Source organism: Vanacampus margaritifer, chromosome 20 (genome assembly GCF_051991255.1).
Source record: "Vanacampus margaritifer isolate UIUO_Vmar chromosome 20, RoL_Vmar_1.0, whole genome shotgun sequence".
Classification (NCBI taxonomy): Eukaryota; Metazoa; Chordata; class Actinopteri; order Syngnathiformes; family Syngnathidae; genus Vanacampus; species Vanacampus margaritifer.
In genome coordinates this window covers 14261466-14285649 of record NC_135451.1, presented here as the reverse complement: position 1 = coordinate 14285649, position 24184 = coordinate 14261466, and the positions used below count along the sequence as shown (strand labels likewise).

Genomic DNA, 24184 nt, shown 5'->3' with positions numbered 1-24184 from the left:
TTAAAGTGAGGACAAAAAGGGCCAATGTGGAATTTGCCACAAATCCCTCATTACCGATTTGCTCTGCTAAAATGCTATCAATAGCTTCGCTGTCCGGAACGAGCAAGGTGCCAGTCACGCAGCTGCCGCCGTCCCCTTGAACTGTACGTCACCTCTCGTTCTCGGCTTCACTCCCTTCCACGCTCGTTTATTGGCGCAAACAGCTCCGAGCGTGTTTGCCAATGGTGCTACTAGGTCACTGGATTGATTCGGAGGGATCCTCCTACTGGAATGGTGTTCTCATGCGGACACAACATTGCTCCAGTGAAGAAGGAAATCATTACACGTTGGCTTCTAACTCATCTCTAACACTTCATAACAAAGCTCTCCAAAAATATGATTGAGAACATTTGCGGCCAAACCCGCAAAACCCCTTGATGTTTTGTGTCATATTCATAAATTATTCTGCATTGAAATAGAAAAATTGTATGTATGAATATGCGCCAACAGCTTCAAAATCCAGCCCGTCTTTTACTTACCAACATAAAATTTGGTAGACACGTCTATCATGAGTAAAAGCACAGAAAAGCCTCAAAAACCCATTCCCGAAAAGATAAAGGAAGCCTGCTACATTGGTTTTAAGTGGCCAGTTTAGAGTGCTAATGGCTATTACGAGCCCCAGGAGAAGTTTCACTTAGAAACATGAAATTTGGTAGACACGTCTATAATGAGTAAACCCACAAAAAAGTCTCAAAAACCCATGACCGAAAAGATAAAGGAAGACTGCTACATTGGTTTTAAGTGGCCAGTTTAGAGCGCTAATGGCTATTACGAGCCCCAGGAGAAGTTTCACTTAGAAACTTGAAATTTGGTAGACGTGTCTATCATGAGTAAACCCACAAAAAAGTCTCAAGAACCCATGACCGAAAAGATAAAGGCAGCCTGCTACATTGGTTTTAAGTGGCCAGTTTAGAGCGCTAATGGCTATTACGAGCCCCAGGAGAAGTTTCACTTAGAAACATGAAATTTGGTAGACACGTCTATCATGAGTGAACCCACAAAAAAGTCTCAAAAACCCATGAGTGAAAAGATATAGGAAGCCTGCTACTTTGGTTTTAAGTGGCCATTTTAGAGTGCTAATGGCTATTACTAGCCCGAGGACCAGTTTCAATTTAAAAACATGAAAATTGGTAAGCACGTGTATCATGAGTAAACCCACAGAAAAGTTTCAAGAGCCCATTTTGAAAGGAAACAAAAAGTGTGGGATCCTCTGTATTTGGGGGATTCATTCCTAAACGTTCATTTCATTGCAATGGACTTGTGGAAGTCACTTCTAACACACACAACATCCTACTATTCTTTCTTTCACAACACATTTTTGTGCAACTCTTTCAACTTAGCCGTCTCCACGAGCAGCGTTCCTTGCGGTTATTTAGTTCGACAGCGGTGCGCTTTGTGCGCCGAACATAATAGACTCGCTTGCTTGTGTAACCAACCGGGGCAGCATTGCTGTTTGACGGGCTTGGCAGCCCAATGCCCTCCAGTTTTGGGGGGCGTCAAGCCACACACTGGGCCCGCACTCTGACCGTGCCCTGACCCAAGTGGTAATATGACTTTGATGGTGGCTTGTTTAATCCAACCTCAGCAACCTGAGGCTACCCGCAGGCACACATACTCTGTGGGTTACAAGGGACAGGGGGGGGGGGGGAGGTGCAAGGGGGGGGGGGGGTAACGAAGGTAACAAAAGTCATGTCAGAGTCTGGTTGTGATTGGCCCACGTATTCATTTCAACAATGGCCAAGAGGCTGCATCTGGCTTGGGTTGTGTTCGGTCTGAACATTTATCAGCTGTCACTGAAAAACAGCAGACGCACTGAGGAGACAAATAAGTCGATGCTTGGAAAATTAATCCAGGTACCCCCCCAACCCCCCCCTCTTTAAGTATCCACAGAGTCTGGCCAAAAGGCTGGATCTTGTTCACGTTAACATGAAGAGGGCGGGAGAGGTGAGGAGGTTCACGTTCCCACAACAAGATGCGAGTCAAAACCCAAACCAGATGCCACGCCGCTCAGAAATAAATCAAGTCAACTGGCGACCGAGAACAATGGCCATTTCAGTGCACCTAAAATCCCTCAAATCTTATTCCAGTCCGTCCGTCTCCGGGACAAAAAACGCCGGGCCATACTGCAGCGCATTCTGATTTCACCCTCCCCGCTCTCAGAGGGGGGAAATGATTATGGGAAGGCCTTATGTTAACATTGAGGCTTGTCCAAATATTTCTGTAATCCCAGGGAATTTGGCTGGTCGGCTGCCACGAGGACTGACGAGGGCCTTTTTTTTTTTTTTTTTTTTTTTTTTTTACACTGAGGAGCGCCTGTGTCAGGGTCCGCTGCCAACGACGGACCAAGGCTAACGTCCTATACTGCGCCCGCTAAGGCCTTCCCATTAGAGGCGCTGAGCACTCTGAAGGAGAGCTCTGTCCTCACGTTGGCTGCGGGTCTTGACTGGGCTCAGGCTCAAACCCGTGTGTTTTCAGACCCTTAAATCTGATGATTTGCTTGACCGAAATCCAGTGGTGGGAATTATTTGGACTTTGTCCCTGTACCTTCATGGGGACTTTGCCGTTAAAAAAAACAACTTTTTGTCATACAGTGGTGCCTTGAGATACGAGTGACCCAATTTATTTAGGCTTTCGAGATATGAGTATTCGTCCGGCTGATTTTTTTGCTCTGACTAGCGATTACAAACTCCCAGATGACGTTTACTGTCAAGCTAAAAATAAAACCAGGACAATTTAACCTTGTGTATTTAAAGTAATCTAGTGTTATGCTAACACATAATAGGAAACACTATAGACATGCTAACGAACTGAAGTAGACACACAAAAAAACTGTGTGAATGTGAGTACTTTTGCAACCAGTGCCAAAAACGAAGGTTATCGTTTGCACTTAAAAACTACTTTCTATCAACATGACAAGTTGAAGTTCATCTACCGGTGGGATTTTCTTCAAGGATTGATGAAAAATGGCCTTGGCCTTGGCAAAACGTCAACCTTGACTTGGCTATTAACTCTTTGACTGCCAAAAACGTTAAATAACGTTTCGTAAAATCCTATGTAGGAGTGCCAAAGACGTTAAAAGACGTTTTTTTCAAAACAGGTGAAACTAACCATTTTCTATTGTTGATTACTCAAAAACGGAATAAGGTAGAAACAAACTTTTTTTTCCTGATGGAAGATGAGAGTCCAATCTTGTTTTGGCAGTATGTGTGTTTCCATAGTCCAAACACATAATTTTCTATGGACCTTGAAAGATCAGTCAAAATGCTTAAAACCGGCTGGCACCCACGGCATCCCTTTTCTGAAAACGTCTGGCAGTCAAAGAGTTAAAGGTGAAAAAAAAAAAAAGACGTTTTTATTCCCGACTTGGTAAGAGAGCCTTTGTATCGCCAAGGTTGCCAGGCCATGTCTTCCCAATCTCCATCATTCATGTGTAATTAAATGAATCCCGATCCAAGAAGACTTTAAAAAAAAAAAAAGGGGTTTTCAAATCTCAGGGTGGTCCGCCGAGTTTTGAAGCAGTTAAGAGGGAAATGATTTTAACGCACATGCAGACAAGGTCATAGCAGCAAACTGTCTTGTTTGGAGCAGCGGTGGGCAACGTTTGGCCTACGAGGCACGTAAGGCTCACTGAGCATTTACATTCAATAAAATAATTAAATGATTTATCGTAATCTGAAAAATATATAGTAAAGTTGCATTTTTTATACGTGCATTTATTTGGATTAATTAGTTTTATTAAATTATCTGGTGTTGCGGGATATGAAATTTTCATGAAATTGCTTTTACAAATTTCATTCAATTTTGAGAATACGAGTAAGAATTAGACTATGAAAAGATTTTTTTGCGCTTTTAACAAAAGTCTCATGCTGGCGACAAACCAAACATGGCCTTTGTGTGACTGATATAAAATCGACTTCCAAATTGAGCTTTCATTTTCCAAGTGGAAAAAAATATATATATTTACAAGCGGATAGAGTGGCTTCCATGCAGAAAAGACGGCTCACTAAATGGCCAATTGAGAATCAATTGGACTGACAAGTTGGACAGCCCAATGCCAAGTTGCACTACGGTGGCCCATCATCTTATCACGACTATGTTGCTTTTTCCCCCTTTTCCACTTGCCAAGCGTGAGTGTACTGCACAAGCCTTGAAGCGAGCAATTTCTCGTTAGGCCTCCTCGGGAGCCATAGATGGAAACCATTAGCGAGCCTCCGATGGATAAAATGCAACACGTTTGTAATTCTCCAGCCACTTTGGCCAAAAGCCACACTCTCTTCTCCCCCCCCCCCATCAGAAACACTCCCATCAGGCCGCAGGAGCTCTGGAGAGAGTCAAGAGAACGAGAGGGAGTTCATACGCGCGCTGGCTTCCGTGTCTTTTTTACTGACATGTCTAATATGCCCCCGATATGAATGATCCCGCCTCCGGCCCGCAAGCCAGAGCGACGGCTAATTGCCTTAAGTGGCTTTCCACTGAAGGTAATTGTGGAGAAGACGACGTTTTCCATGAATTCGCGGGCATTCGAAACGTGTTCGATGGCTTTTTTTTTTTTTTTTTTTTTTTCCATTCGGGCTTGAATCCATTTCGGTGTGTGACGCGGAAATTTAAATTGCCTTGACGAATGATGGTCTCAATGGGACAAACTGTCAGACATTTGACGTCTTAATGACACGTCTGTGTCAAAATTAGGGCTGAATGATTTTCAAGTGGGATTTTTTTTTTACCTTCAATATTGCGATTGAGATTTAATATGTGATTTATTTTTCAAGGTCCTCTTCGTATGTATTCAATTAACAACCACAAGCAATCCATTTAAATACGTGTATTGTGGACATGCGGGTGGTTGAAAAATACCTCATCGCCGCTAATAGCTAAATTTCCCCCCTCAAGTCACAATAAAATCTTATCATAATCACAGTATTCAAGTAAATGTCAAGCCGGGGAGGATGATTTAGAGCTATAATAACACTGTCAGGATAACATTCCTGTTCCTTCGGGCCATTACCGGCAAATTAATTCACCCTTGGAGGAGTCTACAAAACTAAAGCGAACTCAATATTTTCTTATCTCCAGCTACTCTCCATAAAACAGTCAATCCCCGTAAGCGTGAGGGAGGTTTTCTGGAAGCCCGTTGCGTGAAACTCAAACCGAACCCCCGACAATGCGGACTGAGCACGTGCGGGGCCGTATTCGTGTTGCGAAAGTGTCGTGAAAACGCGAGAGGCAGCCCGCGTGACCCCGGACGCCGTAAAAAACAGCAACTACGTCTCGCGCGCCAACGTGACAGCGCTCGTAAAAAAAAAGCCGATCGGTGCGATTGCACCTGTGCCAGTTCTGCATTCCCCCCGCGGGCATTCATGCGAGCGGGTATCATATGCCGTGTGTGTCGGAGTAAGAATTAGTCAGAGTTAAACAGAGACAGACATGTAAACCTGTCATTTGTATACAGGAGGCGTTCGCTTTTCCATCGCCTGCGGCTAAACGTGCGGTTTTCCAAAGCATGCCGTAACCTCATTTGTATTTTAATTGACTTTATCACCGCCCCGACAAATAAAAGGCAGATTTCTGTGTGCTGGAACGTATCAAATGGTCAGAGGTTAAAGTATCAAAAAGTTTTTTTTTTCTTCCTGTTTTGAACGTCAATTATACATTATTCAAATTTGGTCATTTCAAGGATTAACGTTTTTAAAGGACTCCTAAAATGGCTCCTTTTAATCAAAACGGATGACTTTATGCATCTTTTCAGAAATAAGTTTATTGTGGGTCAACTCATGTTATGACCAAAATGAAAATATAGTAGTGTTGTAAGACCAAAAAAAGGGGAGGGGGAGGTATATGTACCCATGATGGGTATTTCAATGGATAGGTCTTTGTTTGAAATGATTTGTCATTATTTTGGGGATTTTTTTTATGTATATCAAAAGTACGAGTGGTATCGTTATTTGTTATTGGTATCGGTGCTAACTCAATAGTACTGATATCGGTCTGGGAAAAAAAAAGTGGTATCAAAATCCCTAAACAATACAGAGGTTTAGTATTATTGTAAGCAATTGTAACATTTGAAAAACACTTTTTAACGATAAAATGCAAATATGTTGTATTAAAAGTTAAATGAAACTATACTGTACAGAGTCATTCTAACTGCTACATATGGTGATATTTAAAATATAAATATTTATATTATTATTTATATTATTATTATATTATTATTATTTATATTATATTTTAATACATTTATATTGTATTTTTTTTTTGTCCTGCTTGTTACCAAATTTCATGTTTTTGAAAACTAGCTTCAGTGGCAAAAAAAAAAAAAAAGAGCATGTGGCATCTGGTGAATTTTTCATGATTTTTAACTCTCTGACTGCCAGACGTTTTCAGAAAAGGGATGCCGTGGGTGCCAGCCGATTTAAGCATTTTTGACTGATCTTTCAAGGTCCACAGAAAATTATGTGTTTGGACTATGGAAACACACATGCTACCAAATGAAAGATTGGACTCTCATCTTTCATCAGAAAAAAAAGTTTGTTTCTACCTTATTCCGTTTTTCAGTAATCAACAATAGAAAATGGTTAGTTTCACCTCTGTTTTGAAAAAAAACGTCTTTTAACGTCTTTGGCACTCCTCCATAGGATTTTACTAAACGTTATTTAACGTTTTTGGCAGTCAAAGAGCTCAAAATGGAGATTTTGAATATTAATTCAGAAAATGCTATTACATAAAATCCTCATTAAGTAATCCCATCCTTCCAACAGCTTCCATTCCTTGGCAATGTGAAAGAATGCAGTCACCGGGATTATCCCAACTAGCTCTGCAGGCTGCAGACAAACTCGGCTGAACTCGCCTCGGAAACGCTCAGGTAACGGGGGCGGCGAGGGGGGGGGGGGGGGGGGTCACGTGACATACACGCCCGTGGCGGCGGTTTAGCGCTAACGGGACCGGAGGCTAGCAAGCAGCACATGGCCGAGTTGGAACGAAAAACACACGAACGGGGCAGAGGAGGGGACCGCTGGCAGAGGCTGAATGGGTTCACTGGCTCCAGGGGCGAAGCGAAGAAAAGAAGCAGGAGAGCTGAAACAAACGCTAGCTTCTATTAGTGGAAGTGCTGGATCGGGGCTGGAGGGGTGAGGAATTCATTTATTTGCACCCCCCTCCTCCCCCCCTCTCACCCTTTTCTCCATCTATTCCCTTCACTTGGACCCTCCCACCCCATTATCTCCTTTCTGGAAAGGCGGCGGATGAAAGGAGCGCCCCTTGTCCACCCCCCCAGTGGCGGCACTTCTCGCTCTCTCTCTAAAAAAAAAAAAAGAAAAAAAAGAAGTAAGAATTCCGACAGACTGGCTTAATTGTACGCGATACAGACAAGGCCCTTTCTCTTTCCCATCTAAAACAGATTGCTTCTCCCCGGGGAGGGGATTATTAGACAAGGGGGATGACAAAGCAGGGACAGTGCGGCCCTCTGGGAGGGGGTGCAGGATAGAGGAGGAGGAAGGGGGGGGGGGGGTAAAGCTTGCACATGGTGTGCGTGTGTGTACACGTTTTACTGTTTCTTTTATTCAAACCCGTGTCGCGGGAAGATTACGTTGGCGCTCGTGCCTGATTTTGAGCTTCCGTTTCGCTTGTTAGCCCCCTTTCACGCACACAAAAGCTGGCGTTTTCCTCGTGTCGCTGTGCCGTGTGAAAAGCGCCGACAAGGAAGAGAGGGCTGAAGTTGACGTGTGAATTTGTTCCGTCCCCGTCACGGCTTTCCGTTAAGGCCCTTTCACACAGTCAACATCCCTAACTTTTGAAGTAGACGACATTTTTGAGACTTTTTTTTTTTTTTACTCAAACAGCGCTGACGAGAAGCCAAACTTTTTTATATCCCGAGTAAGAAAAAAGGCAAATTTAGCTTCTAGGCAATGCATCAGAATTCCTTCCAGTGACGACGAGCAGTTGAATGTTTGCGTGTCCTGACCTTCGCCGCTCAAATGAGAGGCTGAACAAACACTTGGGGAGGGGGGAGAGGGGGGGGGGGGATCATACTAAAGCACTAGGGGGGTGCATTGTTAGCTCCAAAATAGATCAATGCTGCATGGCGTGTTACCCCTGGAGATACCTTCTAAAAATATATAGAAATAGCGACATGTAAGCTCTGAAATCGCTTGACGGCGACTAATCACTGAAGTTGAAGTTAATTAAAGCTGATGTATTTAAAAGTATGTGAGAACAACAACACTATTTTCAATCTTGTTTTTGATCATTGGTAAATGATCACCTTTCACAACTCATTATTTAGCCACCCCTTCCAAACACATCATAAGAGAATGCAGTCTAGTGCAACTGAAAAGTCTCCAGCAGAGGGCGCTCTTAAAAGCTCAGCGAGATGTGAGATGTGCCTTGCCCCCCCCCAGCAACCGAAACTAATTAAGAAAATGGAGCGCAAGCAGATCTCCAGATATGACACATAGCTCACCGCTACCGTTCCAAAACGAGACGCAAGAATTTGTCCCACCAATTAGTCGTTAGATAAGCTCAGTGACGGGAATTCCAGTTGTGTGACTGCAAAAAAAAAAAAAAAAAAAAAAAAGACCAAGAAGATGGTAGAGTTGCTCCTGGAATAATGTTTGTCTTGGCCGGAGTCAACCCCCCCCACCAAAGTCCTAATTATTTGCAGCAGCTGCCGCTCACTTGTGCTGTTGTTTGTAGCATGCTGAAGCTAAACAGTTGAAAAGGAGTCTAAACACAACACGGCGCGAGTGAGAAACAAAATGGTGTGGACTGAAATCGTTTGTGTTCACACGAGGCACATTTATTTGGTTTGGTCAAAACTGGTGCCATTGCGCTGTTATATTCGATTGCTTTTCATCGAGTCTGGATTCTATCATGAGAAAACTGATGGGTAGCACACAAGTAGACTCAAGACTGCTCGGCTCAGGCTGTTAAACCAAACTATATGACAAACCGATTCCAGGCTGCGTCCACTCGTACCGCATCCATCTGGCCAAATGTGAAAACGATCCCGCGACATCTGTTGCGCAGCAGACAAGTGCACCGAGACTATTCACACTCGTCTGCTTTGGTTACACGAAAACAGATTTTGCTCCTATCGGCCGAAACCTGATGCTCGTCATCAAAGCGTAGCGAGACCACTTCCAGACTCTTGTTGTCAGGTTTGGTTCAAACAAACGTGGCTAATTTGGTCCAGGTGTGAACGCTAGCATCTAAAAACTTGACGACCACCCATGAAGTGGATTGAGACTCGATTCTGTGTTCACACTTGTCTCTTTTGATTCGGTTGAAACTGTTCACACTTGTCAGTTTCGGTTCAAGCCAACGGCGGCCATCTGGTCAAGTGTGAACACTCATCAGAACCCGGCCGGATGCGCACCAAAAGAAGTGGACCAAGAACAATCTCAGGTGGTGTCAAAGTATGACATCACAACCAAACAAGTCGATTGAGACCACCTTTTCAAGCAGTCTCAGAAAACTGATGCGGTTCAGTTCACTTCGATTCAAGTGTGAACACTTCACTACATTTTACAAGCTTTTTTGTGACCCGAGTTTCAGCGCGCTGTTTTTTTTTTTTACTGGTCTTACTTTCGATTACAAACTTGAGAGAACGCCAAGCCGAAGTAACACAGTCTCACAATCGAGATCTTTTTTTTTTTTTTTTTTCATACTCAGCTGAGATCGTTTAGCCACATTTTTTCACCCCCGTCGAAAGCGTCTTGACTCAAAAGCCGCAACGATCACAGCCTACCGGGGGTTAAGTACTTCAAGTAGCAGGCAGGAAGTGCAGCTACGGCTGGTTTACCAGGGTCAACACCGGCTCGCACAACGGCGGCTTTCACCCGCGCTGCGCCCCCATGCGCCGTCTTACGGGCCCCCGTTGCGGCATATAAATACGATGCATCTTATTCCCGTTTGTCTTCTCAATTGAGTTAAAGTTACACATTGAGGCGAAGTGAGGTGCCAGTATCACTCACGTACCCCCCCCCGAGATTTGACAGCTCCTCCGCAAGGAGCACTTTTTAGCAACTCATCCCATTTAGGTTTAAGATGGACGGACAGTTTGATAGATGGACATTTTTTATAAATCCTGGACATTTAGAGTCCTTCAAAGTTACTGTGATGATTTGGGCCAAAAAAAGCCAAGAGATGCACTTGGATTTAGATTTATTGGTCAGTTAATGGAACGCAGACATTTTTCATTTTCCTATTTGGAGACTTGTAAAAAAAAAAATAAAAATGTTCCGAAAAAGCAAGACCGATAGGGAAATTTAGGATTCTTACTACGCAGACACTACAGCGTTGTCATACAAGAGTCTCCACATACCCTAACGCTACTTTCAGGCACGGGAGGGAAAAATGACATTAATGGAATGTGCAGCCTACTAATCCCTTGAGACGTAGGAATTTGCGACAGAGGGAATTCCTGTCATCCGGAGATTGAAGGTGGGGGGGGGGGGTGGAAACCGAGGTCCCGACAACACCGCTATGAATCGCAACTCCTGACGTCGCCACTTTTAACGCAGCCGGAATGTTTGGGTAACGTACCTGGCGGGGCAGCGTGCGGCAAAAGGAATCCTGCGACTGGTTCCCCGCGCTCATAAGAGGACTTGTTGGTGGTGAGGCAGGGAGGACTCGGCGAGGGGGGGGGGGGACCACACAGCTCCTGGAAGACAACCTCTCTCCTCTAATCCCCTCTCCGATGTGATGACACCCTCCAACCTCGACCATCTGTTGAAACACGTCCCGCAGCAGTCAGCTCACCCGCCGCCGTGTCGAGAGACCCCCCCCCCCTCCCGCCCATGCTCGGCTGGCCCAATCACGAGCCGGCTGCTGGGTGGCTCCTCGCGAAACCGGGAGGCAGGGACAAGGACACGGTGCAGGACACACAAACACACACACACAAGTTGGGAAGCAAGAAAAGCCCTGGTACTGGTAACCTGAGAGGGAGAGTGAGAGGAGTGGAAAGAGACTAAAAGAGGGAGGGGGGAGCAAAATGTGTGTGCGTGAGAGTGCGCTGCGTGTCAGAGCCAAAGTAGAGGAGGGAGATGGAGATGAATGGTGGTGTATACTTCATAAATATTGCGACAAACATGAAATAATGATATACGGGGGGGGGGGGGGGGTGGTATCTGAAGGTTTGAGGAAGACTGATTGAATTTAAGACCTGGCATTCCCTAAATGTAACCACAAGGATCACAATACTTTTATTACGCAACAATTTTTACAGACGTACAGGTATGTCTTTTTAATTGACTTTACAGTTCAATAAATGTGGGCGTTATTAAAACTTGTGGATGGAAAGGGTTGTATTTACCCATAATTAACTCATTCACTGCCATTGACGGCTATAGACGTCAAAAATTCATTTGAACTATTTCTATTAATTTGACATTTTTTTTCACTTTTGTTAACAAGAGTATGAAAAAAATATATATTGTACATTTAGACCAGATATAAAATTTTTGATTTATCATGATTTAACTATTGAAGTCAGGCAATTAATTACAAATAAAAAATAATAATCGCCTGACGCCTTAATTTTAATAATCTTTTCTTTTCTTTTCTTTTCTTTTTAATTGTATTTTAAAAAAGAAAAGAAAATATTATAAAAAAAATGTTTTTTGAAAAGAAATTATAAAAAAAAAAAAAAGAAAAAATATATTCAAATTAGGTCGTCAGGAGATTAAATTTTTTAATTGTAATTAATCACATGACTTCAATAGTTAACTCACGATTAATCAAAAATTTCATATCTGTTCTAAATGTACAATAACAACTTTTTTCCTAGGTCTTCATACTCTTGTTAAAAGTGGAAAAAATGTTAAACTAACAGAAATAGTTAAAAAATTATTTTTTGACGTCTAAAGCCGTCAATGGCAGTGAATGAGTTAAGGCCTTCATCTTGGAAAATCAAATGAAAGAGTTTTTTTTTTTTTTTTTTTAGGATTCTCAGGGTCTGGATAGCCTCAAGAAAAAAACGGTTTACATGAGATCAAAAGGTTCAGCAGATGGCACGACGACGATAACGATGATAGCATAATTGCTATAAAAAAAAAAGCTTGCATAAATTCGAACACGATCGGCTTCAAAAAAAACGCAACGCAATCATTTCCCGGCAATCACGAATCGAAAACAACAAAGCTGGCGCATTTGTAAACCACAACGCTATCAAAAATGATAACGTTCTTGTTTTGAAGATAAGATTTAAGAAGAAAGATGACGGCGTACTGATTGGGGGCGAAAACCCTCACAAATTTTGGGAATATATCACAATGGTTGGCATTGAAACAATGATTGGCAGGTGAAAATAATGCATTCAAAGTGTCATAATGTCATAAAAAAATAATGCTTTAAAAAGGGTCTGCTTTTTATTGAAATTAGTTTTAAGGAAGTTCTCTTAAAAGAGATGTGCTGATTTTCATGCCATACAAATTGTGCTTCCAAATTGTTCTAATAAGGAGATTTTGGGTATCTGCATGCTAAAAGAAAGCTGAATTTGAGCCTTTTTTTTTTAGTTTTAGTCTGCAGGGGTGTCTCATAAAACAATGCATCAAACAGACCCATCTTCAATTTCTTGAAATTTTGGCTAAAATGACAATCAAAAAGGCCAGCGGGCCATTGTAAAAAAAAAAAAAAAAATCGAATAAAAAAATCACTAAAAATAAATGGGGTTCGCATCAACAGCCCCTCAGTTTGCGGTCTCGCCTAATCAAACTGTGAAGCCGTAAAAGAAGGCATTGGCCCCCATGGTGGGAATGCTGCTGGCACTAAACTGTTACATCTGCACACAGTGAAACCGCAGCGCGGCGTCGGCGGCCCTCACACCTCAGTGCGATAAATCCTTACAGTTCCACGGCCGCATTCCTGGCCCTCACCACCTTATTGCCTCCAGTTAAAGAAGGAGGGGCAGGGGGAAGAGGGTGGTGGTGGGGGTGGGGGGGGGGGGGGGGCAATAACATCACAGAGCTCAAGGAAGATGAGGACGAAGGAAACGGATTGATAACACATCTCGTCAGCGTGGGAGTGTTAACAGCAGCGTCCGGTGGTTTATTATTACTATTACCACCATCACATCGCAATTATAAAAAGCATCAATACTATACAAAAATGAAATCTGATGTTTCCAGAATGTATTTATTTTTTTTTTAACACAAAACAAATGCTACAAAATATAGAAAATAGAATTTTGGAATAATATACTACAATTTCATGGAGCTAGTATTTGAATTGAGGTTGTAAATGTAAGTCACCACAAGTGAACAATGGCTAGTTTCCGAAATGAATCAGCCAATTTTCCACTCATTCATGCACAAGAAAAGGTGCATTAGGTGAGAAAAGCTGTCAAATTAATCATTTTTGTCGAATCACTGTCCCACTCGCTGGGCCATTAAAAAGGGATTACGAGACCCTGATGATGCCCGGGAGCGACTTCAAAGGCGACGGTCCTAATGAGTTAATACCCCCGCTTGATATCCGACGGCATCACAGTGAGTTAATCAGAGGTGCGAAACGGCAAAAGGGTGGCGGGGGGTGGGGGGGGGGGGTGGGTGGAGGTCGACTTTCGACTTCTTAGCAGCGGCACCATTTGCATCCTGTGGGCAGCGTCAGAAGCCTCTTTGTGAAATACAAATGAGCTCAAAGACGTCAACGCGTAGCTCTGAAGCCTTTTGAGGCGCACACCCCCTATTAACATCCCAAAAAGTTGCCGCGCCCTCTCACCCCCAAAAGCAGTCAAACAAAGCCCCGCTGATAGCCAATAAACATGATCAACACGCGAGAAAACAATGGCAATTATATAGATAATTAAATTGTATAGTAACTGAAATGTGAAATAAGCTACGAATCGAAATGGGTGATCTAAATTGTCCCAATTGATTAGTTTGAAGTACAGATGTAATTATGATATTGAACCTATTTAATTACATAAACGTCTTGCTTATCGCTAATAAACATGATCGTAATGTGAGAAAAAGCCAAATAAACATTTAAATTAGTAATTAATTTAAATTAAATGTAATACAATTTTACTGTCCATCTATTTAAGAGTAAGTCATTTTGATTTGCCAAGTCACTTAACAAAATGGCAATTAAATAAGTTCTTAATTTAAATGTGAAAAAATTTCAATTTAAATGTCAATTTAAATGTCCCTTTCATTGCGAATCCACAATCAAATAACACAACAGAACATTTCCAATTAATTAAAAAGTGAACTAATTTAATCACTAATTAAATCAAGTGTGAAATAATTAAATCACTGACTTAATTATATTCTGAAATACAGTATAACATTATGTTGAGAAAAAAAAGATTAAAATTTGAAATAATTTAATTGACCTTTGATTACATTTTGAATATCTATTAACTATAGTGAACCTATTTAATGCTCAGTTGATTGATTTCATTACCTTAGCTGACACATTCATTTAACAGTGAATGAATGAATTGCATTTGCAAATATTGAAACTTTTTATTTTGCGTGTGACAAAAAGTCTGATGTAAATGTGTGAAATTATTACTACTATACTACTATTACACTTTTAATATTGCACACCTGGAGGACGAACCCCATTTTTTCGGCTCTCCCAAATCTCGATAAAAGCCATTTATGCTCTTGATGAGTGTATCGGCTTCATCTTTTAACGTCACTTTTTCAGGTGGTGCTTCCACTTACTACTGTGACTCCTACGAGGATATTGGATTAAACCAAACAAATCCCATTTTCGCCGCTAATGCGTGAAACTTAGTCCAGCTTGTCCTGATGTTTGAAACGGGGGGTGGGTGGGGGAGGGGGGGGCAGGCAAGGAAGAGACCAGGAGAGAGAGACTTGATGTTGTGAGGGACTCAAATTAGATTAACTAAATTCACAAAAGGGGATGGAGAGCGGGGTGCGGGGGTGCGGGGGTGCGGGGGTGCACCCCCCCCCCTCACCTCCACCCCCCACCGCCCCATTCTCACGGCAGAGGGGTTTCCAAAGCGCCTTCAGGCGGGGGCCGGGGGGAAGGGGGGGAACTGCCAAATCCCTACGCTCTTTACTGGATTAAAGATGGCTGCCCTCACTGGAGGGCTGGTGAGATCTGGACTGTTTTTCCAGGAGCTCAGCACATCTGTAAACATCATAAATCCACGAGGACAGAAAGGGTTATCAGAGCCACAAAAATACCGGAAAGGATAAAGACTCGGTATCGGACCTAAACGTTCCTTTACTCTGTAACAATGGACGAGTATAGGAGCGTAAAATGGACTCAAGTTATAAGCGAGTCCTTGATTGCAGGAGGAATAATCGGTTCCAATTGGTCCGACGCTATTTTCACGCGGATGCCCTCCGCCAGGCCTGCAGGTGCAGATTGAGGCCAGCGTATGCGCTTGGGTGGGTAGCGCTCGCTTCACTAGCCCTTTTCTCTTGAGACTTAATAGCATCAATGGAGGTGTCATAGCGGCGGAACGGCGTCTGCTTGTGGATAGACGGCGGCCTTCTAACATGGGGGACGGCGGGGGGCTGGAAAGGAAAACCAATGGCGTACACCAACAGCTGGTCTATGTACGGGTATTTCCGTAATGCCATGGTGTGAAGTAAAGGTAAAATTACTAAAAATTTGCAGTTGACTATAAAGAAGGTCAAGTCAAAATTGCCGAATTGATGGTATGAATATTTTTAAAACTAGCAGCAATTGGAATAGCCAACGCTAGTAAGGCAATCAAGCTTATTTTAGTACTTTCATTCCACCGCAGACCTTTACAGCCCCGGCGACGGCAGCAGACAGGCGAGTCGAAATTCCTCTGGAAATGAGTTGATTAGAAGACGTAATGCCAAAAAAAGTGATTAGCGATTAGTCGAACTTAACTCTTTGACTGCCAAAAACGTTAAATAACGTTTAGTAAAATCCTATGGAGGGGTGCCAAAGACGTTAAAAGACGTTTTTTTCCAAAACAGAGGTGAAACTAACCATTTTCTATTGTTGATTACTGAAAAACGGAATAAGGTAGAAACAAACTTTTTTTTCTGATGAAAGATGAGAGTCCAATCTTCATCTATCATTTGGTAGTATGTGTGTTTCCATAGTCCAAACACATCATTTTCTGTGGACCTTGAAAGATCAGTCAAAATGCTTAAATCGGCTGGCACCCACGGCATCCCTTTTCTGAAAACGTCTGGCAGTCAAAGAGTTGAGCTAACCTCACCTAACACTCATTTCTCCCAATCTGTTATGATGAAAGCAATCACTGGCTGAAGTAGAATCACAATTGGAATGACGGCTGGTGAATTGGAACAGCAGAAAGGCGGGATCGGGACTGTAATTGAACCTCAGTACCTGATGCTTCTTCGGACCCGTTATAAGGTTGTTTCACACTGAATGTTAAATTCAGATTTTTTTCCCTGGGAATGACGTGGAATGGGGGGCTTAAGTCTATTCTCAAATTTCCTAGCTTCAGAGGTAGCATCTGAGCCGTAACTGAGGTGGGACGCCACCGGCATGTAATAGCATTCCCCGCTGCCGAGAGGCTTCTCCTCCCCAGATGTGTTGAACGCAATTAGCCCCCTTTCACACTGCACTGTACGATGACATGTCCCACCTGTGAGTCGCTGGTTACAGGAGGATAAATTCCACATCAACTGTTACGACTTTTCGTGCAAAATATGTGCATTACTAAAAAAGTTAGGAAGTCCCGACGGACCCAGAACCTCTGACAATGCAGAGGGCTGAATCGGTGTCATGTCGACTTCCTGCCAGCGAAGCACAGATGAGGTATAGGCAAAAAAGCAGGATACAGCAGGAGACCGGGGAGGGGGACACGCGCAGTTAATCATGAATGGGACAAGGGAAAAAAGACGAGAAAGGCAAGACAGACGGGAGACATGAATACAGTAGGCACGGCGGGGCTACCGGGGGCAAGGAAATAAGACGGAGTGAAAGCGGGGAAAATACATCCCGCTGTGCCATGCATATTACTGCACCATGTGTCAAAACAGTAGGCCTACCGACGGAAGGGACCCAAAATGGAGCTGACCCTGTCAAATGAATTCAAAAATATGCTTCTAAATACATTTTACATGTTTAAAGATCGGATTTGCTCATTTTGGGGTGTAACTTCATCGGCACCTTCGTTCACCTTTTTAGAAAAAAAATTTGGATTTGCATTGAAAAATGTTGCCGTCCAATCACTTCAATTAAGAGTGACACATACGATACTTCCACTGCCGAGCTGCTAACAGGTTTAACAGGGATGTGATTTGACCAAAGTGAAATTATCTGAAAATTTAGCCGGGGGTCTGGGGGCCGCTGGCACCCAGCTAGGTCCAGGGCAGTGCCCTGGTGGGGGGACACGGGGGGCAAAGCCCCCCGGAGCTCATGGGTTTTCCGTGTTTTTAAGTACTTTCAATGCACTCACATGACAAAGAAATAGACAAAACAACAGCATAAATTTTCAATGTATATTGAACTATCCCATATAAATGGCAGTTTTAGTCAACTCAAAATCAGTCACATTCAAAAACATTGGACTGCCTTTGCTTTTAAAAACTATCACTGAGAATATCATCATATCTAACTAATGTGATTACTAAGTTAACAAATAAATAATGTTGAAGAGTTCAAATTTCATGAACAAATAATTGTATCATGACCAAATGAAAAGTAACTCATATTAGAGCATACCACAAATGTCTTTGTTATAGCAGAAGATGTTATCTGTCGGAGTCATGTGCATACACAATGAACTACTAAAAAAAAAAAATTTTTTTTTGGGGGGGGGGGGGGGGGGGGGGAGATAAAAAAACGGAATTCCGCGAATTAGCGGAAAAATCACATCCCTGGTTTAAAAGAGAATACGCTAGCCCGTAACGAGGCCGTTAACGGGGGAGCTGAGATCAATAGGCGGGTCATGATGATAGGATTTACAGGTCTGTTAAAATGTGACACGTGTTTGTTGCCGGAGCAATACTGGATACGATTGTCCAGGGGGAAATGGAAAGGAAGTTTGAGGAAAGTCAACCCAAAGTGACCGTTTTCATTGCACGACTGAACTAAAATCACAGACTGCTTTTGTAATGCAAGAATTCCACAAAAAGCTTTAACTGTAAATCACAAAACCCTGCGAGTAACACTGTACTTTACATTTACTGTATATAACGACAGTCAAATCAAAGCCATTCAACACCCTACGCTGTATTCACGAGTCCAGTTTTCCCTAAATCAAAATAGCAGAATCCTTCAGGGAACTATCGTCTGTTTGTCTAGCATGTAATGTTCTTATCCTTTGGCCTACGCCCGGTCACTCTCCACCGAGCGTGTACATCTGCCAAATTTACTGCAAAAAAAAGAAGAAAAAAGAAGAAGAGATAAGCTGATCTGCACCAAAAAAAGTAATAGGTTCAGCAAAAGTTCAGAAAAAAAAAACTGTAACATTCTTCCAGATTTCCTCGAGCAGGACAAACAAAGAGGACGAGGCAACAATAAGAACATAATCTCCTTGGCTGGAGGAACGATCGACAGGTGCAAACACTTACGGTATGTCCGCATTTCTCATTCAGCAAGCGCGCAGACGATAACTGGATGTTAGTGGACCTAAAAAGTGCATCCAGATTTCCCCCCCAAATAACAACAACCATCAGAAGAGACAAGATGCCAGAAATACTTAACACACAGTTGTCGAAAAACAGAACAAGCTCACATTCTCTGGAGTTTCTCCGCTCCATATTCACAGGGAGAGACTGCAATACTTTTACCAAGTCATGATTTCTAGATCCTAGATTTTCACCTAGAGGGGAGGGTCTGGAACATATTCCACCATCACAAAAAAACAGCTTTACTGCAAATGTTTAATGTCACGGACAACCGAGTGGGAGCGATCTTCAAAACAGGCTTAGACCATTTAAACAGTGAGGAGAGAAAAAATGAGAACTGATAACATAAGAAAGCCATCCTTGTCCCTGATCTGCTCATTCACAGGATGACAAATGATACAGGTCCGCCTTGGAGTTCATGGCTGGGAACCGGCGCTGTAAACCACTAAGATGCAGTAGGTAGAACTCTCACAGGGTCCGGGTGAGGAGATGAAAAACTGTTAAGTCACGTACGGATGTCAGGATCGGGAATCGTCAAGGAAACGACTTGAGGGAGCGCTTCGACTGCAGTTGGACTCAATTCCACTTGTCGCTTTTGTCGAATTTACAAAACAACTAATGCCTTTTCGTGGGTGTGCAACAGACGAGCACAGCACAAGCTGTTAAGTGAGAGTGAGTGAGTTAAGTGAAAGATGGGAAAGATAAGCAACCAACTGGGAAACCAATCATGACCGGCAAACAAGGCCGTAGCAAATCATTTATTTAGCACCAAAGACTTCGGTCGGTCTCCCGGGTAGCCAAACAATCTGCTCCACGAGTGTTTGTTTCCTTTTATATTTCTGCTCTCCGGTCAAAGAGGGGTAATTGTTGTCGTAACCTCCATCTCCTTCCCGTCTTCCATCCATCTTCACAGAATGTCGGGTTTCTGGAAGTCCGTCTCGGCTCAATCCAATTCGGGTCCGTCCGTCCGTCTTCTTCCGCTTATCCGGGGTCGGGTCGCGGGGGCAGCAGCTTTAGCAGGGAAGCCCAGACTTCCCTCTCCCCAGCCACTTCAGCCAGCTCATCCGACGGGACCCCAAGGCGCTCCCAGGACAGCCGAGAGACATAGTCTCTCCAGCGTGTCCTGGGTTGTCCCCGGGGCCTCCTGCCGGTAGGACATGCCCGGAACACCTCCCCAGGGAGGCGTCCAGGAGGCATCCGAACCAGATGCCCGAGCCACCTCAACTGGTTCCTCTCAACGTGGAGGAGCAGCGACTCGACGCTGAGTCCCTCTCGGATGACCGAGCTTCTCACCCGATCTCTAAGGGAGAGCCCGGCTACCCTGCGGAGGAAACTCATTTCGGCCGCTTGTATCCGGGATCTTGTTCTTTCGGTCACGTTCAGGTGAGAAGGTGAAACGCTTCTACTGGGAACGAAGGGCTCAAATACTCGGCAATGTTAAAAAAAAAAAATAATCCCACAAAGCAGCCTGTTGCCGGAGTGGAAGAAGGATTTGCGTCAGGTACAGAGGCCATTTTGTTTATCGTCTCGGGCACTTGGCCATGATTAGAAAAGCGTTCTTCTTTTGGAAGCACAGTGAGACAAATGAACAGTCCTCGAACCACACAACCAATGCGATAGCCCAACTACATGCGATCAGGAAAGAGCACGAGGCTGGTTTCTGTGGATCTCACTCTGCTTTGTCTGTCCTTCCTTCTTTTCCTCAATCTCTCCTTTGGTCTCTTGAGGTCTCCCTGATTTGTTGGAATTTAGATGTCTCTGGGGTTGGTGAAGGACTCTGGTTGGTGGCCTGGTGGGTGGTGTCTGGATTTCACTTTCCTTTCTTTTCTTTGGTCCTTCCTCGGGTCTCATGACGGCCTCACGACTCCGGCTGGAAGTGTTAGGTGAACGGTATGGGATTTTTTTTAATAGGTTTTAGGTGAACTAATGAATACACACACACACTCGCATGCACGCACACAAAAAAAAAAAAAAAAAAAAGAGCAATGATGACGACATGTCAAATCGGTAAAATTACCGAATGAACAATACTGAGCTCTCCAGAAAAAAAAAAAAAAGGAAAGAGCACGAGGTAGCCAAGCCAAAGGAGAGCTAACATGGAATCTGCGGTAGTAGCATTTTAGGATTTTGGCCCCATTTTAAAGCGCCAGATCTAAAGACATTCATTCCTGCAGAGGCAAAGAAACAGATGAGCTATTAAAAAAGCGTGAAGGCAAAGTAGATGGTTGTGTTGGCCAGGCCAAAAAGTTGCACCACAAATCCCTCGGCCAATATTCAACTGGCAACAACTTTTACACTCATTTTGCCCGGCACGTCTTTTTGATCACTTAAACCGACTTAAATAAATAAATGTACACCGGGAATGAATACATCCTCTCCCGACCGGACAACTCGGATTGATTTCTCTCGACGACCTGCCTCTCTGCCACAGATTGGACACGCTCAGTCAACCGGAGAAGCCACTGACAAGCGGCGACGACTGCCAACGCGCCGGACTTACCGCGAGGACGACGGCCACAGAGCACTCGCCAGACTCTGACAGACAAATGTTTTGTGCGCGTCGTTGGCATCCAAGGAAAATATATAAACACCATTTTTTTTTCTCTCTCCCTGAGACGAAAAGTAGATACTGTTTGAGAGGTTTTGATTAAAGTATGAGGTAAGAAGAAAAAGCAGGTCTCTGGAACAGGTGCAAATTCCTGTGATGCCAGCTTTAGCGTTTAGGATACCTTTGCGGTCTATCAACCCGAGCCAAGTTTCTACACCTGCTCTTATGCCGCATATCGGTAAGAAACAGTAGGCCGTGACCACAAGTATGCTAGACATTTCTATCTTTTAAGATGGATAGGATTACATTTAGCACAATGACCATGAATAAGGGGATTTTCTGTCAACGTACAGCAGCGTAAGAATACATCTTTTGTACAATGGATGAGGTTTTCCTTTTTTTCTTTTGCAAATGAGTGTGAGGATAGGTTCCACAGGGGATAAAAAATGCTAATGGGAAAATTCATGAAAAGTGAACCGTAATAGACGGTACAAAAAGGCACCGGCGGATATGCTATAATGCTATGAAAAGGCTTCAGAAGAAAACTCAGGTTGCGTGGCTGTGTGGGTGGGTGAGCACTCATTTTAAAGAAAAAAACCCCAATAATCCAATTAAGCACATCATTTCCTTTCATACGCAGGAATGGAATCAACTGCCCGACGGCAGCCAAGTCAGAGAAAGTGAAAAGACAAAAGGACGAGCAGAGAAAGGGGAATACGGAGAGGCCTTTTTTTGTGTGACTGTGTACTGTTCGGCTGCCATGGGGAACACACACACACACACACACACACACACACACACACACACACACACACACACACACACACACACAAAGCTTTAGGCCTCCCGTGCATCACTTTGTTGGCGTCTTGCTTGGCTGCTAGTCAACATCTCCAGTCCAGGATAGCACGCTTTTTTCGCAAGAGCCAAACTTGCTTTCACAGCGGGAGCGAGTTTGTGTGTACACGGGCATGAATATGCATGGCAGTGAGGCTTTTTTGTTTACTCTGTGGGGTTCTGGAAGTGTTTGTAAAGCAACAAGCAGAGCCTCCGCCCCCCCCCCCACCCCCGCCCCTCCCTTTAAAAAATAGCGTGACAATATCTACTGCCATCATATTTCCCTCTCTGTCTTCAAGACGGCCTTGTTTGAACAAATAAACTGTAGAGGACAAGAGGGGATGCTGGCGAAAACAATCTGTCAAGGAATTCCGAATATCCTGTGAGTAAGAGCTTTATCGTCCCTCATGGGGCAAGATCTCCGCTGCAATGACGAACGGCGGAAGAAAAAAAAAAAGTGTGTGGGTGTGGGGTGCGTGTGTGGCGCATACAACTATCCAATAGAATATCACACAAGGGGATTCTGATTTACAAACAGGAACCAGGTCATCAAAGATAAAATAAACTGTGATACGAGTTACTCAAATAAAGCAGAAAGAGTTGAATTGCGGAGCACGGAAGATAAACATTAGATGGACAAATAAAGATCAATTCCAAAGAAATTGGGAGTGGACATTGGGTGCCTCACGTTGACCTGTTACCTTGTTACACTCGTAATGTAGTGTTAGGCTATAACATGAAATGTTATCGGTTCAAAGTTGTTGTTTTTTTTTCTTCAAGGCCACACAGTTTGCCTTCAATGAGTGAGTGTGACAAATGATTGACACATCGCATTCTGTCTCTGCTTGGTTGTTTTTCCTTGGGCACTATGGTTTCTCTAGGCAAAAGATGGGGCCAGAGACAGCTGATTTTTTTTTCCTACAGATCATATCTATATGTGCTACTGTCAAGTCATTGCTTTTTATTTATGGCCTCCAAGTGCTTCTCATCCAAATATTTTTGTGTAATTATGACTTCACTAACAGTACTCCCAGTTTACGCATCAATCCGGGTTACGTCAAACTCCGTCTCAAACTGAGAACTCGCTCCCCTACTTACGAACATTCGAGTTACGAACAACGGTACATACGAACATGTTCGGAAAGAGATGCTGTAAGTTCGATTTTTTTATTGCGCACCTTTTTCCGAGTACTGTAGTGCTTCTTTCCGCCGCTAATGCCGACGCTTGGCGCTGTGAGAGCTCACCCAGCATTGGAGGCTCAGCAACGTGTCGAGGAGGAGGAAGAAGAAGAAACGCCTGTCGCTCATAGATAAAGCCATCGCACTCTTCGAGCAGCAAGACCCAAATATTGAACGTTGCAACAAAGGTTGCAAATCAATTGAATGATGCCATACAGTGCTACCGCATCATTTATGATGAAAAAAAGAAGAAAACTGTGCAATCGTCGTTAGATCGCTTCTTTCGGCCAGTTTCTAGTAAATCCTCCGAGGAAGATACTCATCAACCCTCATCTTCTTCTCCGCGACCCTCAACTTCTTCCTACATTGAAGTTACGGAGGAGGAAGTAACTTTTGAAGCCCATTCCAGCGACGACGAAGAACCTCTCATGATATAAAATCCTCCTCTTCCTCCTCCTCCATCATCTCCTTAAGCATCGAGTACATCTTCCAAAAGTAAGTTAAACTTCATTTTATTTATCTTATTACGTACATGTACATACTGTGTGTGTGTCTCTCGCTCTCTCTCTCTAACATACGTAGTACAGTACTGTACGTATTCTCTTTAAACATAAATTATAATACAAAATATAGCACTGAAGCAACTTACGAACAAATTCACCTTACGAACGATCGCTCGGAACGTAACTCGTTCGTAAGTTGGGGAGCGTCTAGTACCGTAAAATGAAATCAAGCAACCAAACCATTCAAACAGAACATAAAAAAACATGGTGGAATTTTTTTGGTCGTTACTTTCAGTTTATAAGTCACTAGTAGGTAGCTTTTAGCACATAGCGAGCTAGCGTGGGAAGCTCAGATGGTAGTCTTGCCTACTTCTGGTTAAACAACACACACACGGACCACTGCTGGTTCAGAAAAGGTATCGCAAAAAGCCAAAGGAAAAAAAAGCAAAACATACACATGCAGAGGAAATCCTTGCAGTTGGCTAAAACGAGGCCTCGCTACCGGCTCACATGATATGACG

At 43.4% G+C, this 24184-nt stretch overlaps 1 protein-coding gene across 4 annotated transcripts in view; it reads right to left on the bottom strand.

Moving 5' to 3' along the window:
* The window catches only part of sulf1 (sulfatase 1), an 82296-nt gene that overhangs the window by 32955 nt on the left and 25157 nt on the right, over positions 1-24184 (bottom strand). For all 4 annotated transcript variants that reach the window (XM_077553860.1, XM_077553863.1, XM_077553864.1 and 1 more), the window contains exon 5: positions 10579-10761. The gene's annotated coding sequence lies outside the window, so the exon portion shown is untranslated. The remainder of the gene's footprint in view (positions 1-10578; positions 10762-24184) is intronic.